The sequence below is a fragment of the Ptychodera flava genome (assembly GCF_041260155.1).
Source record: "Ptychodera flava strain L36383 chromosome 23 unlocalized genomic scaffold, AS_Pfla_20210202 Scaffold_24__1_contigs__length_23054250_pilon, whole genome shotgun sequence".
NCBI classification, from domain to species: Eukaryota; Metazoa; Hemichordata; class Enteropneusta; family Ptychoderidae; genus Ptychodera; species Ptychodera flava.
In genome coordinates this window covers 3,318,583-3,338,825 of record NW_027248278.1, presented here as the reverse complement: position 1 = coordinate 3,338,825, position 20,243 = coordinate 3,318,583, and the positions used below count along the sequence as shown (strand labels likewise).

Here is a 20,243-nt window from a genome sequence, read left to right as displayed (position 1 = left end):
ACACACTTTTGGCATGTATCTGCACGACTTGATTACATCTTACGAGTAGGCCTCTTATCCATAGCAACCTGCACGAAGAAAGTTAATATAACGAGGAATTTTGGAAAAAATGAGTTACGACAAGGAAAAAAAGGAAATTGTCCCAAAACATACTAATATGTATATTTCATCAAGATTTCATCAAATACGGCCAAGCTTTTTTGAAAATAAGGTTTTGTTCCAAGTTGGTTTAATTTTGTTACAAATAGGGTTGATTGTTACAAATAGGGTGGACACGTCAACCCTATTTGTAACAATTAACCCAATTTGTAACAAAATTTAACCCAATATAGGTTTAGTATGATTTCAGTCAGAAAGCAAGATTTTAAACATTTTGACCAAAATTGGTGAAAATTGCAACAAAACAAACTTTTGGCATGTATCTCCATGACTTGATTGTATCTTACGAGTGGGCCTCTTATCCCTAGGAACCTGAAAAAAGAAATTCAATCTAACGAGCAATTTTGGAAAAATCAGTTACGACAAGGAAAAAATAAAAATTGCCGCCAAACATACTAATATGTATATTTTATCAAGATTTCATCAAATACCGCAAAGAATTTTTGAAAATTAGGTTTTGTTACAAATTGGTTCATTACGGGAAAGCTCCATTAACTTAGGAATACCCTACTTCCCCCAGAGGATCAATTTCACAGACCTGCCTTTCCTACAATGGCACTACAATGACACCAGCTGGATTAGATAAACATAACAATGGACCATTCACACCTTTGGGGATTTAAAGTCCTCTGTTTGTCACCCGAGTTGGTCAGGCAAGGACTCGGGTTTCAGGTACCATGCAAGTTAACCCTTTTCCTGCCAAGTCGGTGAAAATCTGCTTGAAATTCGGTGTAGCTAGAATTTGAGCAGCCACGGCCGTTATCCTGCCAAGGCGGTGGAAATCGGGCTACTTTTTTGGTACCCCCTTTCCTGCCTAGTCGACGGAACTACGTGTAGCAAACCCTTGCTCTCGCTAGGGGTCGTTCGAGGACAGGTTTTGGGCGAGGAACAGCGTTTGCTCTCGAAATGGGTTCACAGAGAGTCCAACGACAGGGAAAGGTGCAGAAGCTACCCAGCCAGTCCCCCACCCTGTTGGGGGACTGGTTTTTTTTGGGGGGACGAGTAGCGTACTTGGCAGGTTAGCACGGTGACGTATTCTAGCGGAGTTTGGGTTAACTTGGCTCTGAGGCACTACATAGATTGCGGCCGAAATTGACCGTCTCGGCAACGCTAATCTGTAAGGCAACCGCCTAAGACCGCCTCAGCTGGCGGTGCAATTTTTTGCCAATGGTGCGAGACGAAAATCACGGACTTAGTCCTGATTGACGGGAAGTGCGGACGGATTTGACGGATTCGGCTTGATTAGTCCCTGACATGGAACTGATCCGAACGGACTTGAGCGACATTTGTGAAGGGTAACCACCGCTTTTAACCGACTTGTTACCTTCTCGAAAAGACTACCCACTCAAATGTCGGACGTTGTCGGATGCACTTGGCTCTAGACGTTCAAGCCGTGCAACGAAACACACCGCCTCAGCCTTGCCATTCACGAACATGGCCTCAAAATTTGATACCATTGTTCACTGACTTGGCGGCTGCGGTTAGGTACGTGAACCGTTGTTCACCGACTTGTTACGCCTATGTTGTCCCTGTGAAGTTCGGCTAACGGCCGAGTCTAACGGGAGTTGGCAGACCTGTGTTTGGTTTATACCGTAGTATGACCGACTCAGGTAGAGGTACCTGTCGGTATATTCCGAGTTTTACGCACTCGGGCGTCAATGACGGGTTGTCATCACCGCTGATGACGTAGACGTGCTGGCCACGTTATTTGAAGGAGCCATGTTTGCCCAACGGACGAGGCCGAGACAGCTGTTGACAATTTTGGCATCCTTCATCTTTGACCGCCTTAGTTGGGTAAGCCGCTCGGCAGGCGACGGTTATGACCTAAACATGCCGCTGAAGCACTGTTCGTTGCCGTACAAGAACCAGACGGCCAGTCCATTACTGCTTAATGGGCAATCTGTCGGGTTGGCTTGTCACCGACTTGGATGACAATACGCCCTGCGCAGGCGTACTTAGAAGGGACATGAGGTTAAAGATACGGGTTTCCCACCGTACTAAACATGGGCTTGGGCCAACGTCCTTGGGTGGCAGGTGCGCATGCCACGTACCCAGCTGGACGGAATGTCAAGTTGAGATGCTAATGACATTGACTATGTTATGCTAAGTGCTCGAGGGATTTGCATTGCAAATGAGTATTATTAGCATATCAAATGGTGCGGACAGGCAATTTACATGACGGGTAGGAATGTCAGCGCCGGTTGGTGGACTGATTGCCGTAGGTCCATTATAATAACAGGTGGCTGCATATATAAACACCCCTGCATCCAATCATGTCCAGGGCTTTGTTTCCCTGTGGCTTTAAAAGGGTGGGACCTGCTAGTCTGTCGACACTGTTCCAGACATGAGCTTGACGGACCGCAAAAGTTTTCTGAAGGCGAGCAGACGACTGAAGCTCAAAGATGCAGAGTCTCCGGGCGGTAGTGGTAGCGATCGTTGTGATGTCCCTAGTAAACGTTCTAAGAAGTCGGGCAAGAAAGCTCCCGTAAGGCGAAGCTATCTCCGGCTGAAAAACCCAGTGGTAAGCGTAAACGTAAGACTGATCGTTCTGCCGATGAGGATGATGATGGGTCACCGGTTGCCAGTGGTTCTCACCCGGCTGCTCCGGGAGAGACTACTTCACCTGCAGAGACTACATCTGCTCTTGTGGGAGATACTTCACCTGCACAGACTACGTCTGCTGCTGCTAGTGAGACAGTGAGTAACGAGACGGCTGATGCCATTGGTTCTCCCCCGGCTGCTCCGGAAGAGACACCACCTGTTGCGTGCACCATGAGCCCTCATCCTGCGTCAGGAGAGGTTCCTGTGCCCAGTGCGAAAGAGCTTGAGTCCTCGTCATCAGCAGAGGCTGCCCAGCCCGCTCCTGCCATAGTTTCGTGTGCTGCGATGTCCCCACCGAAAAAAATAGTGCGGAGGGTTCGTTATCAGGATAGCCCACCTGATTTTGAGCCAGATATGATCCTTGATGCCACTACGGGCGAGTTTAGGCCCAGACGCCCAGACGACGGTGATATCACCGCTGGGTCCGACTCGGAGGTTGACGAGGATGCGGCAGAGGACGATGACTTTTATGACAGGCAGTATGTAGGTGAGGCAAGCTCTGACGACGATGATGACGTTGCTGCTGTGTTGGCGGAGGACGACACCCCTCCTGTCTGGCGTATGTCGGAAACTACCGATGCTAATATATTTGAGGAGACCGATTTTGACCATGAGAGAGGACCGACTTTCACCTTGCCCAGCCACTGCCGTGAGATCGATTACTTTTTTAAGTTTATTCCAGCTACACTGATCAGATTGGCAAAGGACGAGACTAATAAATACGCCAAATTCCACCAGCGATATATCGCTAGGAAGATAGATAAATACTGGCGTAACGCTGACTACCGAGAGGTGCAGGCGTTCATTGGCGTCTTAGTCTGTATGGGTATCGACCGTAAATCATCAGTGGAGGATTATTGGTCTAGCGATCCATTTCTGAGAAACCAGGGTATTTCTACTGTGATTACCCGCAGTCGCTTTCAGCAGCTTATGCGATATTTTCATCTGGCAGACCCAGAGAACGATCCACGTCGTGATCCTGATGAGGCACGCCGCCGACGTCGGTGTCAGGAGGATCCTCTTTATAAAATCAATCCATGGATGGAGCCCATAGTTGACAGGTGCGTAAATAATTATAAGATGGGTAGAGAGATCTCCATCGACGAGGGCATGGTGCGATTTAAGGGCCGTTCTAAATTTAAGCAGAGATTACAGCATAAGCCAGATCGAGACGGTTTTAAGATATGGCAGCTGTGCGACTCCACCACTGCATACATCGCTAACTTTGCACCGTACCTAGGTGTGAAATTTCGGGATCGGACTGATGGGAGACGGCAGGAGCGAGGTGTGGTGAAAAGAATTACGATGGAGCTGGTCCAGCCATTTTGTGGATATAATCACAGCCTATTTTGTGATAGCCTGTTTAGCACGGTCGTTACTGCTAGAGAGCTGATGGAGACCGGGATCTACATGGTCGGGAGTTTTAACCGCCGTAATCGTCGCACCATGCCCCCTCAATTAATTCCGCCGGGTAAGAGGAAGCGCCTTCCTCTGTCTGTTGGGGATATGAAAGCCACGACCAGAACGGACTCTCGTCTTAACATCACTGCTTATCAGGATAGTAACGCTCAGGTGCTGATCTTGAATACGGTCTATCCACCCTTGGAGTGCGTGCCAGTGGGGGAGGGAGACGAGCAGCGACAAGTGCCTCTGTCGCTGTATAATTATCGCCGGTACATGGGAGGTGTCGACCAAGCCAACCAGAAGCGTAAGTACTTTCACACTGGGCGCAAGAATCACAGATGGTGGACATATCTGGCATGTTACCTGATTGATGTTGCCCTGGTAAATGCATATATATGCTTCAAGCATGTACACCCTGATAGTAAGCTGACCCATAAGATGTTTCATCTGCGTGTCGGGAAACAACTCATTGGCGGTTATTGTGGGCGATCGCAGCCCAGTGTGAGAGAGGTCGAGGCCACCGTTTCTCTTGCCTCGTACATAAATCCACAAAATCAGCCGATGCACGTTGTCAGCCGTTTGGAGGGGCGGCAGAAATGCTGTAAAGTATGCAGCAGAGAGGGTAAGACCACTGCGAGCGGACGACTGTCTGAGACGTCCAAAGGATGTAGTCTGTGCGGGGTTCATCTTCACGAGGGCGAGTGTTTTGCGGCTTTTCATCATCGCATGATGCTACGAGGTAAGAGGAGCGTTGGCGTGCAGACCTCTACTCACACAGCCCCGACGACACCCATCAGCAAGAGAACCCGACGTAAATAACGGACAGGGGACAGCTTCGCCTAACAGTGGCTTGACTGTATTCTTAACACAGACCATGATCACATTTTGAGCACGGTTATGTCGTTTGTTTGTGCTTTACGATCCCGCTGATTGTAAATTGACACACGGATTATTTTGTACAATCCCCCCGATTGTAATCTTTGTAACACGGACCATGCACTCGGACGTCGAGACAGACTCTGAGATTTATTATTCGGCATAATGTAAATTATTCCCGAATAAAATACTATCTATGGATCGCATATTTTCGTTTGTTTTGTTTAGACGGATTATTTTGTACAATTCCCCCTATTATAATTTTTGTAACACGGATCTGCCACCCCGATTGTAATTTTTGAAACACGGACCATGCACTCGGACGTCGAGACAGACTCCGAGATTTATTGTTCGGCATAATGTAAATTATTCCCGAATAATACTATCTATGATCGCATATTTTCGTTTGTTTGTTTTTACCCCACTTTCGTTTTTGGCAGATCCGTAAGGACGCTATAGTAATGGATGAACGTGCGTTGTATCACGTGGGAGGGGCACAGCCCAACGGAGGCTGTGCTCGTGCGACGTAGACGTTGTACCAACCATCTGTCGTTTGGGTTAGTGCATAGAGCAGTTGCACTGTCCAGAGCTAAGGTTGTACAAAACTGCACCTTAGTAACAACTGCACAACTAACCTGTTAGGAAACGGTAACACTAACGAGCTAAGTGTGCACTGAACTGGCCAAACTACGTACACGCCTTCCTTCAATGGCAAAGCTATGTCGTTGACACTACGTCAAAGCAGACTGCACTGTGCGACTCTTCCAAGTCGTTCAAAGTACGTGGCCAAGTGACACAACCCAGGGGGAACAGGACAGGTTTGAGAGTGCTGCCGCACCCATAGCACTAACCCCTGGGTCTTCTACTAACCCACGAGCGAGGTGATGTTTCCCCGGTGTGGATGTGCGTGCCGGCGAACGAGCTTTACTTCCGCAAAAGTAAGCTACAAAAGGGCATAAAAGTGCACGTCCCCCGGGGCAAACAACGCCCAAGACCTCGTCATTTTCTCGACACAACCTCATCAGCGGTTGCCCCTCTATACGGGCATGCAAAAATTTTTGAAGTCTAACATGTATATGGTCGGTAATCGTACCCCGAAAATGCGGTATTTTCCCGCCAAATGCCTGGCAGGAAAGCGTGCAGGAGAGCCTATCTTCTGTAGACACGGAAAAGGGGGCCGGTTTTGACCGACCTGGCAGGATAACGGACAGGGGCGCTCGGCAGGAAAAGGGTTAATGCAGTCTTCCCCTCATGTAAATTTTGTTACAAATAGGGTTGATTGTTACAAATAGGGTTGATTGTTACAAATAGGGTTGACACGTCAACCCTATTTGTAACAATCAACCCTATTTGTAACAAAATTTAACCCTATATAGGTTTAGTAAGATTTCAGTCAGAAAACAAGATTTTAATCATTTTTGACTGAAATTGGTGAAAATTGCCGAGAAACAAACTTTTGGCATGTATCTGCACGACTTGATTATATCTTACGAGTAGGCCTCTTATCCCTAGGAACCTGCACAACGAAATTTAATCTAACGAGCATGTTCGGAAAAAAATGAGTTTCGACATGGAAAAAAAAGAAAATTGCCCCAAACATATAAATATGTATATTTCATCAAGATTTTCATCAAATACGGCCAAGTTTCTTTGAAAATTAGGTTTTGTTACAAATAGGGTTGATTGTTACAAATAGGGTTGACATGTCCCCCCTATTTGTAACAATCAACCCAATTTGTAACAAAAGCAGTTTCGGAAAAATGAGTTTTGACAAGGAAAAAAAAGGAAAATTGCCCTCAAACATACAAATATGCATATTTTATTAATATTTTAACATATACGGCCAAGTTTCTTTGAAAATTAGGTTTTGTTACAAATAGGGTTGATTGTTACAAATAGGGTTGACATGTCACCCCTATTTGTTACAATCAACCCAATTTGTAACCAAAGCAGTTTCGGAAAAATGAGTTTTGACAAGGAAAAAAAGGAAAATTGCCCTCAAACATACAAATATGCATATTTTATTAATATTTTAACATATACAGCAAAGTTTTTTTGAAAATTAAGTTTTGTTACAAATAGGGTTGATTGTTACAAATAGGGGTGATACAGCCCTTGCCCATAAATAAACAATGGTCAGCGCGTCCCCCGTTATTTCTATAATTATGGTACAGGCAGAAGTTCTGTTGAATATAATTGCAGAAGTTCTGTCTGTCCCATAAATGCAAGATACATGAAATATATATACTGTAGTTGGCTAAAAGGGTATAAAGGTTGTTTTCATACCTGAAAATGGGTTTAAAATTTCAGTCTTTTTTGGGCTCAAAAGATCTCAGAACATGGAAATATCAAAAATTTATAGACTGGCACACAGCAAGATGACAACTATAAAATAACTGTTCAGAACTGTATAAACACATATTAGAATTTTCTGCTTTGTGTAGCACACAGTCATTTTTTGAGATTTCATTCTTTTCTGGCAAACTCCAAAAAGGATTGATTTGGTTTAATCTGCATTGATATCTACCCAAATGAGGAACAATAAACACGGCTTTGATGATGATGTGTCATTTGTCCATATCCCAAGAAAGTGTTCAGAAATTTTTGTTTTTGTCAAAATTTATGTCAGGATTTTTGTCATGGAAATTGAACATGTACCACTATTTTATGAGATCATGTCAAGTTTTTACACGACTGAGAATAAAAGACAATTACTGCATCAATATGTAGTGTATTATCTGCTGATAGAAGATCTTGAGTGTGATGATTTGCATTTTACATATAGTTTATTGTCAGCAATGACATAAATTCAAGATTGCATATTGGTATTTTCACTTCTCAAAGTTTAACAGGAAGAAGAGTACAAACACGGATTCCTTTTTGATGACCATCTCATGGAATAAAATTTTGAAATTCAGAGGAATTGGAGATAGATACTGCTTACATTTGCTTGTTTAAAAACATTGATGAGCTTTCTTTGCTTACGAGCTAATAATACATGTGAAGAAAATAACTGCTGGGTTCACACACACACAAAAAGAAATAAACATTGACAACAACTGTTGATCAGTCTGTGTTGACACAACAAGCTGAGAAACAAATACACTATTATTACAGTAGTACTATCATGCAGGGTTAACTCTACAGGGGAAATTACATGATCTTCACAAAGATTAGATGATAAAAACTTTATCTACTGCTTAGACTTCAAAATGACTTAACATCATATCAGCAGTAGACTAAACTAGAAATTGTGAAAATCGGAGTGCTGAACAGTGCCCTGGGTGTAGTTCTTTGACCTGTTCATCTTAAAATACTTGTATATAAGTTAACATCACCAGTAACAACAATGTGTATTGGCTGAACCAGGGTACTGAAAGCATTGGAATAAACCATTAAGTCAACATAGTTAAATAATAGGTTCTACAAGAAAGTGACAAAGCTGAAATTGTCTGACATCAGAAATCATCCGACCATGGATGAAGTTTGTTTCCTTTATTGATCTGATAAAACAAAGCAGGAAATAACCAACTTCCATGGATACAAAGTGAACAAAATTATTATTCACTTTAGCAAATCCATGTAGACATTTTCAGTCCATTGGGATCAGAACACAAAACTGAAATGGTTTCAGCTTTTATCGATTAAAAGCATGCTCACAAAAAATTAAAAGATTTTCCTGTCATGAGAATTTTGTCATTACCTTGTGAAACGTTGAAGCCATCAAAACCATCAATGCAGATAAACTAGTAGGCAATACAGGAACCCTGCATGGCGCTGACCATCATTTTGATGAGGATTCTGGGCACAAACAACCACTGAAAAAAAAATAAAAACTTGACTTTAGCTTACTGTTGAATATTTCTATAAACAGCTTACATAATCTAACACAACTCGAAAACTCTACAGATACTGAATATTTTGTTCTGTGCACAGAAAAAATAATTTTCAGCCTGTCAATGTGAGTTGTTACCATTGAAAGTTTTGGAACAGAAAACAATTATTTCCAATTTACTGTGAGTTACCAACATGCGAGTTAGAATGAAAAAATTTAAGTTTCTCTTTTCACAGAAACAAGACTGACATGGTTATTCTTCTCTACAGGTTTTGCTTAAGTCTTCACCAGCTAGAATAATTTCACAGTGTCTAGAATCTTCCAAAAGATATAATTAGCCATAATATTGGCCTATATATGTGTATCAGAAATGCAATAATAACAATTGCAGGTATAAAATGTCAATGCTAAGCTCAGTAGCTCCTCTTGTATGCATATCAGTTTGTTTAAATTGTCAAGGTGGACATGAAAGCAATGGCTATTGCCTTTTTAAATGAGAACTAATTCAGAATAAGGAACACAATGTTTCAGTGAAATCAGAAACTCGAGTAAAATATTGGATGTCATTCTGCTGAACAAAACAGAAACAGTGGTCACATCTGGCTTACTGATTTGACAGAGTTGACAAGTCAAACAGCTGATAAGACATGTAAATGTAAAGTATGTATATGAACCTGGCAATAGAGAATAGCAGTCACCATTCTGATATGAGAATAGGCATACATAGAGGGTCGACCATAAATATTCAAGCTGTGAAAGTGGTTGTTGCTGAAATATCTAACAGCACATTAAAGATCACCTATAAAACTTGAAACAAACTCAGGTCCTATACTGGTCCATGTCCAATTACAATGGTCCTCTTTCCCAATTTGTTAGCCTTAAATTAGGTATGGACAATAATTAATGAGAGTGACTTTGCCAAAGAGACATTAAGAGCTTCATGCCACTTATCAGAAAGTTATGCACAATGCTTTATCTGAGATCCACAAATGAGGTCATTTGTCACCTATGGTCTTCCTAAAATTCTTAAAAAACATTTTCCCATAGAAATCAATATCAAACATAAAGCAAACCCACACATGGGTTGCTGAGATATATGAAGGTAGGTGACAGGTCATCCAAGGCCATTTAAAAAAATTCACAAATTATTTTGAATACATACATGTACCAGTCAATATCAAAGAAAAACCAAACCTGTAGCCATAAGGTTACTGACATGATTGACAGTAGGTGAAAGGTCATCTACGATATTCAGGGAAAAGACTTTGGCATTATACATCTCAATATCCAAATAAATCAAAACCATAAGCCCTTGTAATCAGTCCAGGTCATTGCCAAAATTGGTGGTGCTATACCATATTTTCCTATCATTACCAATCAGCGGCCAGAGCACCATCACTTGACACCCCGATCGTTCCAGTGTATTCCTGGCAACCTCCATATATGTATATAAGCGTCCATGGTTTAACATATGCCATAGTGTGTTGAACTCTGTCTTGCTATAAACTCCTCTGCTGCACCATTCACATAACTTTTTCCTGTATAATTGTAGATATGTGACAAAAACATCCTCAGTTGTGGAAAAGGGTTGGCCAAAACACTTGGCATTCCACATTTCATGAATATACCGATGTTGTTTGTGAAATAGAGTATTATAATCTTGAACAGTTGTGTGGCCACTTTGTCAACACATTTTCAAAATCGCGTACCATTTTTAGTCTGGCTCTGACAACTAAACCCCGTATATCGCTGTGATGCCCTGACTTTGGCCTGAAGTCCTGCGAAATATATATTGTGTATACCTACACAGATAGTTCAGAAAACCCTATTTGTAGCAGAGATGGCAGCTATCAAAAATTCTACTTGAAAGAGATGAAGGAAATCAGGAAAGGGGTAATCAAAATGAATCTAAGTATAATCTTGGTTGATTTGCTTGATGGTCTTATTGTTTGTAAAAGTGTCCTTGGAGAACATAAGATCATGTTCATCATGAAAGAATTGCGAAGTTTTGGATTTTATAGCCTACACGAGGGGGAACCTGGTGTGACTGCAATCTAACCTATGATGTAGTCCAATCGGTGGTTGGCTAACCATGGAAATAATATTCTGATATAGTGTTGCCAGTTTTGGAAATGACCAAGACTGGTAATTATTGAGGTATGTGACCTGTCAAACAAAGGTCATCCAAAAATTTCAGAAAAAAATTTTGGTCCTGTGCTGATCAGCATACATGTATCTTACAAAAGCAAAACCTCTGGCTTTTGCAGTCCCTGAGAAATGTAAAAGAGGGTCAAAGGTCATCTAGGGTCATATAAAAAACTTGTGCAAAAGGTGTTGTCCCTTATTGATCAAAACCCATAGGGAAAGTAAAGAGAGTATAGCTCTTTGCAGAAATAAACAAATTTTAATGCAAGAATTATTTTTGTAATACTAAGTTAAATGTGAAAAAGAGGGCAAAGTAACGACTGCAAAAAAGTAGATTAAAGTAAAATTACCAAGGTGAATATATTGAAATATACCAGGAGAAAGGACATGTTGGATACCTTGGGTGACAAAATGACACAAGAGAAGATGCATAAATCTACAGTCTTGAAAACTGCACAAAGGTGACTTTTTCAGGGAAACTCATCCAAGGCTCAATGTCCTGGGATAAATGTATTCATTTACGCTGAGTGTCTCAATTAGCAATGAGCAGATCACCTGATAATAAATCATTAACAATGTACAAGATTCATTGGCATAACTTTTTTGCCATATACAGACTTGTTTCCTATAGTTGGCAACTGACGAGGTATATGTTGTATTGAAGTCCAACATCTTGAAACATTAAAAAAAAACTGATTTCATCACACCTACAGGATTTCAAGTTTAGTATGGTATTCAATTTTTCTGAAAGCAAAGAGCATCAATTTGTATCCAAAGCATGCATGATTACTGACAATGTTTCATGATATGATGGCCTCCATTCTGGCATTGATAGTCTTCACATGCATTGAATTCTGTTTCCTGAACTTCCATGTCCGTATTTCAGAACACTATAGTGACTTCATGATACAGATACAGATATATTTTGGTTAACAGTGCTTGATATGTTCACCCCTGAAATTCATCTGACAATACACATCTTGTGAAGGTGTTGATCAATTAGCTGTCACTTTAAAAAATTAGGTACATTATAATGCTGTATGGCTGCTACAAATGTCTGCGTACACATTCTGGTCAAAAAACTTTTTACTATGGAATATGAAACAAATAGTGACAATCTAATTACAAAATGGAACTGTGAAGTCTATAAAATCACACATTGCCAAGGAAAAGATAACAAGGTCAGTACTCACACTTAAAACAGTTGTATCCATGGTAACAGGTCAGGCATGTACATCTAAAAGTAGTGCATCCTGTCTCTACAAATTTTCCACTATGAGAACACTGCCTGGACTCACATAAGTCAAATACTGCCAACAGAGAACAAAACATGCAATGAGAGATTTCCAACACTGACTGCTATACATCCATGTCAGATGTTGATGTAGGATATATTTTACAAATTGCCTGAGAGCATCAATATAACAAAGAGTTTTTCTGGAATGTGGAATTCTGATGAATCAATAACCACTGGCTTAAAAATCATTACTTTCCTTTCCTCACCTTTTATGCAAGTATTCCTGAACATGTCTATAATCAACATGACACAATGCCGTGGTTTTCTAGTAACGATGACAGTCCTCCACTTTGGCAAAAGGGTACAGACCAGAATCTGAGAGGAAACTTGCTGAAAAAAGGAATTGTTTTCCATTGCACATTACAGACCTGTAAAGCTGCATGAAAAAAAAAACAAAGAAAGGAAGGCCAATATGAGAAGGAGCCGATACTAATAACACTAATTGAATAACGTCATCTACAGCTATCAATCTAAATATTTAACATACTGTAGATAAGAGGATATTCTGTGTGTTCCAGGTTAAATTCTTACAATGAAAATAATATTTGTTTACAAAACTGTCTAATAGTAAAAATAATCTTAAAAGAATATACTGATTGATACCAGATTCATCTGTGAAACTGCCACAACAAACAAAGTTGAAAATGACATCTCTACTCTACCGGTACATAGGTAGGATTCAAAGTTACAGAGAACTTGGTTTTGTGTCTGATGATAGCATTGCATTTCTATGCTGAGAAGGATTTTTATGGGCAAGCTTTTCAAAAGTTAATGTTTACCTTGTTCACCCACCTGTCTTGAAGAATGTGTCTTTTAGAGCAAGCATGGAGGTAGTAGGAGCAAGCAGGGCAGGAGTAGTGATATTGGTTCAGGAACCAGAACTTGTATGAGAGTTGCACTACTCTGGCAAGCATGTCCATAGTCAGGGTTGATAGCTACAGGAGTAAGGAAAATACACACAAATAAACAAAACTATATGAGTTGATTTCCTGTGTTGTCCGTAACATTTCACTGATCACAGTGTCTCGCGTGACCAGAGAAACAGCATGTAGTAAGATGCAGATACAGGCAAACCGCCATTTTGAAAGGTGCTAGTTTTTGGTCTTCCAGAAGTTGTTATAAATTTGTGCATAGTACGTCCTTTTTTGTATGGTTATTAAATCCTTGGTTAAATTCTAGCCACATTCACATCATGAAGCTGTGGTAATTTTAGCTTTACTTCCAAGTAAAATTGAACAGCCAATGACAGTGCCCCATGGTTCAACCAATCAGATTTCGTAATTCCATATGTGGGGTTTCCCCATTACCTGCCTCTTTGTGCTTATCACTGAGGCGGGGATCAGCCAATGTTAACATTTGAAAAGTTTTTCTAATATGTAATCTATAATTTTTTTCAGTTTCTCATTTCCTAACAATGAAAGTCTTTTCAAAAGGGCTTCAATCTATCTGATGCACAAATTCATGAGAAGGCATGAAAAACATCACCGATATCAAAATATCTTTTCTGTGACCTAACATGTGTGTACAGAAATTGATGTATTCAACACATTTGAACCTTAAAATGACTTGGTGAACTGTCTATTCCAATTCAAAAACCTTTTCCTACGTCTTAAAAGTTATAGTCACTATTACTGCATCTTCTATATACCTTCACTAACAGTTTGATGTATTGGTATGAATATTAGTGTTTTAATAGTAGTAGTAATTGTTTATTATTGTGACTTGCAACTCTATGAGTTGCCTAGCCCAATGGGCTTATAAGTCACCACTCAATTAACCTTTATACAGTACAAACAGTTGAAGGTGTCAAAGAAGCATAAAAAATATACAAATAAGTGAGAGTGAGCACGAGATGAACGTAAAGGCATTACATATACAAAACTTCTCTTCGTCTATAAAATGCTTTTTCAATAAATTTTGCAAACTGCCTAACAGGCTCAGAAAACAGGTATTTAAGTTTATCTATGAAAGGTTCATCCCTAATTGTGTCCAGAATTGATCCAATGTACTTATGTCTTAACTGATGATATTGATGACATTCAAATACAAAGTGGCATTCATCCTCCACAACATTCTCATCACAAAATTTACAGATACGATCTTGCAGTGGTTCATTTCTAAACCTCCCTGTCTCAATACGAAGGGGTAAAATACCCATACGAAGTTGAGCTAACAAAGACCGTTGACTACGACTTAAGTTAAAATTTACATATTTTTCAACTTTATACAATGATTTAATTTTCATATAAGTACGTAATTTAGGTTTATGTTGCATATTTTCTAACCACTCTGCTTGGTTATGTGACAAAAGCTTCTCCTTAAATAATTCTAAATCCAGATCAAAAAGGATCTGTTCATCCAAGTCAACCTTTTGCAGGATTTGATAAATATTTGACGACCAATTATTACAATTCAAGGAATGATCCCACAAATACTTTAATAACTGTATTGCCATATCTCTTTGCGAATTGTGAACTCTTCCAAACATACACAAGAGAAACAAGGGATGATGTCATCTGATACATGGGGTAGAACACTTTAAAACTGAGACAAACATACCAATGGAGAACTTCTGGATCACAAATCTTGGTCCAGTGAAACATGGATGAGTACAAGTGAAACCTATTTAGGATCCAGGAGTTTTGACATTGGTAACACCATTCTTACAGCTCTGAAGAGTACGTGGGTTGGTTGATGACTGCATACAAGAACATCAAAAATGCAAAAAGATTGAAGTCAAATGTTTGATAAAAAATATTTGATGGCAAACAATGAAATCCCTGACGCTGACAAAATATATCGGTCCAACAAAATTTATGGCATGAGTACATTACAAGGCTAGTAGCAGTAACTTTCGATTGTTTTACTATTTTTGTTGTTACTGCCATTTCTTGCTCCACTCCCCAAAGCATGTTGAGATAAGTGTGTATATTAATAGACTGCATTGTTATTGTTCAATAGTGAATTCTGGTCCACGCTTGAATTAAGAGTAATCAATAGCAGTGCATTTTACACTACATTGTAAAGACCATATGTTGACAAGCTAAAGTGTAAGCTTTTAGTATGCTTTGATATTGAAATGCAAAACAAAAAAGTGAAAATAACAAAAGTTTATATATTCAACTACTGGCTGTAACTTTTGGTTTCCCTTTACTTAATTAATCCCTATTGTTGGCACCATTCCTGGAAAACTCATTCCTGAGACATTCTCATGAAGGATATTCAGTTTACAACTTTGTATCAAAAGTTAATTGTTAAATGTCTGGTTCAATCCTTTCTTGCTATATTCATTAAAGATTGGGAGTTCTGGGTTATTTTTTTCCTTTGAAGTCTAGTTGGAAGACAATCCCAACAATCTGCTAAACTGAAACTGATATGTCACAAATATATCACTAACCAGTTGCTCCATATGCAGATTACAGGGCCAACAATTTCCTTTCACATCATTTCAGTGAAATGTTTCTTGCAAAAACTTACATGTACGTACTGGTATGTATCCTAAATTCATTTTCTGACTGTTGAAAAAAATTTTTAGAGCCTTAAGTAAAATGATACCCTATAATTTTAGTTCACAGGGCCACAAATTTGGTGGTCAATTCATGGCTCAATTTCAGGTATGTAAGCGGTCTGAAATCACCAAAGTGCGCCGGCAATCTGCGCCGGCGCATTTCAAACTGCGCCCCCATTTTGCGCCGGTATATTGCGCCGCCCAAACTGCGCCCTTAGGCCTACTCTGCGCCAAAACACTTCCGAGTGTCACAACATCGAGTAGTCGCACTTGCGTAGCAGGACGCTTTGGCAGTGCAGACTGTAGATATTAATATCCGTGCCCTAAAAAATGCAGCTCGAAAAATGATATGACATGTTTTCACGGAGTCTCGGAGGTACGAGACCATGTTATGTTTGTATGGGACGGATTACACTCACTTGGCGGTATCGTGGCTTGGCCTCAGCAGCAGTCAAAATTTGTGAATTTTGCATCTCCATAAAGGCCAGGGACTTGATACCCGGGATCAAGTTAATCCCGTTTACCTTTGACATCCACGGACGGGATCGAATGTTTATGTCTGTGTAAATTACGGTCACGATTAGTGTGCACAGGAGGTTGTACACAGGCCAATGTGTTGACATGCAAACAACAGATTATACGACACTGAATATAACGGCAAGACCAGTAGGCCTATACATGTACAGAGAAACAACGTTTCATGAAGCCCACAATTCTTGTAGCAATAATAGGTGTACTTCAACAGAAATGACAAAGGTACAGTCAATCCACGACGCCGCTGCAACTGGCGTTATTACGTTCCGAATTCGGCTTACCCGGGGCTCTGGCTGCAACTGTACAATTATTGCAGCTAAACGATAGCGTAGATGTCGTGCCATTGCCAAGATACTCTGCTGTTTCCGATCGTTTTGTCTACAGAACTACTAAAAACTCTCTCAATTCGACAAGAAAAAATAATTACGGTTTGAAATCGGTGCATTAATTTATATTTATAAAAATAATAAAATGTGACATCACCGATCATAAGAAACGTGGTGTTGAAGAACATATATTTTTTGAACAGAAGACTACGGCGTCCATTTTCTGTAAGTATACATGTAATCTAACTTTAGCAAACTTGCAAGTCAAACATCCGAAGAGTAACGTCAATAATTTTGGTTTGTTCTACTCATGTTATAAAATAAGTCAAATTTCGGGAAAGTATCTGTACATTTTCGATATCTGTGCAGCGCAAATGTGTAAACCGACCCTGCATTTATCCATCCTAAAGACCATGATCAGTTCGCGACTGCAGAAACCCCCCCTCCCTCTCTCTCTCTCTCTCTCTCTCTCTCTCTCTCTCTCTCTTTCTCTCCCTCTCTCTCTCCCCAAAAGTTTAGCCATTTGATGTTTTATTTTGCCGACATTTATTTAACGGTTCACGATCACCGCTCAATGTTGATGTCGATTTTGATTTACGAAGTTTCTTCGTGACTAGAGACATGTCACGGCCTGGAGCTAGTTTTCACTATAAAAACATTCTGTGTAAACGTTTTTGCTTCCGAATGGAGGTGACAGGTGACTTCGTGTGTAAAATATTGAATGGCAATATGAATTTCACCTATAGAAAGTCTATGACTTTCAAACTAGTCGCACAAACAACAATAAACATGGCGGAGCAACGATACCGACATATTTATTTTCCTCGACCTCTGATGAGAGCGACTCGCTGAAATTTTCCAACCTGGTATTGGTAAGTATTTGGCTTTTCCCCGTGTGCTGGGTTATGTACACGTAAACTATAATTATACAAAAGTTGTATTCATTGTAAATCAATAAGCCTTTGGAACACGAAAGATATTCGGATATCTGAACCTCAACATCGGTTACGCAGCTCGAAAGTTATCCTCCGAAACAGGACAGGAACATTGGTCAAAGCCGGATTTCGTATGGTATACAGATATGGAAACACGCAGCTCTTTGTTAGAAAGCATGCAATGCATGATGCTCCCTAGCTTGGTCCTTGGATTGTTTCTTTCCGTCTCGCCCCTACACACCATCAATTGTCTAACAATCACAGGATTTAGTCACATGTGTCTTCAAATTTTGATACATTAATTCTACCGATCATCAAGCACGGAACACATCAAAAAACAATGGTCGCGGCTACGGGTTCAAGGACGTTCACGGGGAGAAACACCACGGATTTGTCGCAGAAGTGTTATGACTAGCTTTATCTGTTTATGGAGAATATGGGCGATCAGCGTATGGTTGCACATCGAATCGACGCCAAGATAAAAATATGATGTCCGAAAAGTTTAGTTTTGTTTTATGCAACTGAGTCATCGCCTTTGTTATCGCCTAAACATCCTCGGGTTTTGTTTTCGGGCAGACTGCAACATGAATATCTTTCCAATGCATAGAGTACGGCCGTTCACGCAATCATAGACCCATGTGCTTTGGCAAACGGGCCAATTTTTTTGTACGTTGGTTAGAAACTAATGACAATATATAGGTGAAGATGTTACATCTGTCAAAGAGTATTGAAGATTAAATTACTTTCATCGATCGACAAAGAAGAGAAAGAATGAGTCAGTGAATATCGAATCATAGACGGGAGAATCGAGGGTTTATGATCAATTGGGAACAAAATATTTCGATTAATTGACTAACACAACCAAAAGGAAATTTTATTCAACTTTGAAAAAAGTCACCACCTTTCGTGGCATAGGATTCCATGGCAATGGACCAACACATGATGTCGTTTAGGTCCTCACAAATCTTCTAAAACGGCACGACGATAGTAACTAAAATGAATGAACGATTAAAAGCCCGTATTTAAATGACACGATATCAGTTGTCGTTTCAATGTTTTCCTTTCTGTTAGAAACTCCACGATGATGTTTTGGAATCAAACGGGAAATGCAATATTCTCGGTGCTCCGATTGATCCATCCATTGAGGTAAATTTCACTGCCATGATCCGCCCATGGATGTAAAAAAATCGATGATCCGCCTCAGTAAATATCTGAAGTTTCTACAGGAAATCTCTCGTCCGTTCACGGATCTTTTTTCGTCTTTCATTTTAGTTTCAAGTTGTTTATAGGGTAAGGAAGCTAGAAATCCATCAAAACATCGCTCCAGGGTCTATGATCAAAAGTATGAGCGTGTTTTGTCATCAGCTGTCAGCAGGTCGTTTTCCAAACCGCGACAGGGACTCGGAAACCCGCCATAGTGTCACAGGACTCTAGACCTAGATTGTATGTAATTGTGTGCTATCGTTTGGTCAGTTTCAAGGTTAATTGAGCTCTGAATAACCTAATCACGGTCGTGACTCCTGTTTTTGACATAACTATATAAATACTCGTCGGGATTGAGTGTTCATGGCGTCCCCTTTCACTTTGACCAGCACTTTGAATCAGTCTGTGAATCGTACGTCCCAGCCCGATCAATCTCTCGATGATTTTTAAAACCTGGTAAATAAAGTTCTTCGTAGTCAGATATAATATTCTATTCTCCATTATGTAAAGATGAATGTCTCATTCATATTTTTATTTAGACGAATATATCAACTTCTTGGTGTTTGGAAATAAGAGTGTTGCAATACTTTCCATCGGGGACTCCAATGATGAATTCACTCAGCTGTTCGCTCATGATACACAGCACTGTACTTCCATGGAGATCGTATCGCTGTTTTCAGCAATGACTTTGATCGTAAGTTTTCATTCGACCAAAGTGATGAAATAAATGCTGACAAGCACTAACTATGTACAGTACTATGGGGTGAGATTAGTGCCAAAACAATTGTGTTATCATTATTTTATTATGTTTACATTATCTCGTTTTCTCATTGCTTGCATTTTAATTTTATTATGTTTGCATTGTTATTTCATTATGTTTACATTTTTATTTCATTCTTTCATTTTGTTTGCATTTTTATTATATTATGTTTGCATTTTTATTATATTATGTTTGCATTTTTATTTCATTCTTTCATTTTGTTTGCATTTTTATTATATTATGTTTGCATTTTTATTTCATTCTTTCATTTTGTTTACATTTTTATTATATTATGTTTGCATTTTTATTTCATTCTTTCATTTTGTTTGCATTTTTATTATATTATGTTTGCATTTTTATTTCATTCTTTCATTTTGTTTGCATTTTTATTATATTATGTTTGCATTTTATTTCATTCTTTCATTTTGTTTGCATTTTTATTATATTATGTTTGCATTTTTATTTCATTCTTTCATTTTGTTTGCATTTTTATTATATTATGTTTGCATTTTTATTCCATTCTTTCATTTTGTTTGCATTTTTATTACATTGTTTGCATTTTTATTATATTATGTTTGCATTTTTATTTCATTCTTTCATTTTGTTTGCATTTTTATTATATTATGTTTGCATTTTTATTTCATTCTTTCATTTTGTTTG

The 20,243-nt window shown here is 39.5% G+C and overlaps 1 long non-coding RNA gene across 1 annotated transcript in view; it reads right to left on the bottom strand.

Annotated features, from left to right (window-relative positions):
• The window catches only part of LOC139124558 (uncharacterized), a 74,847-nt gene that overhangs the window by 14,206 nt on the left and 40,398 nt on the right, over positions 1-20,243 (bottom strand). The window contains exons 2-6 of the long non-coding RNA XR_011549959.1: positions 14,877-15,015; positions 13,110-13,252; positions 12,524-12,693; positions 12,214-12,330; positions 8,744-8,858 (exon numbers count right to left, since the gene is read on the bottom strand). This is a non-coding gene — a long non-coding RNA (uncharacterized lncRNA). The remainder of the gene's footprint in view (positions 1-8,743; positions 8,859-12,213; positions 12,331-12,523; positions 12,694-13,109; positions 13,253-14,876; positions 15,016-20,243) is intronic.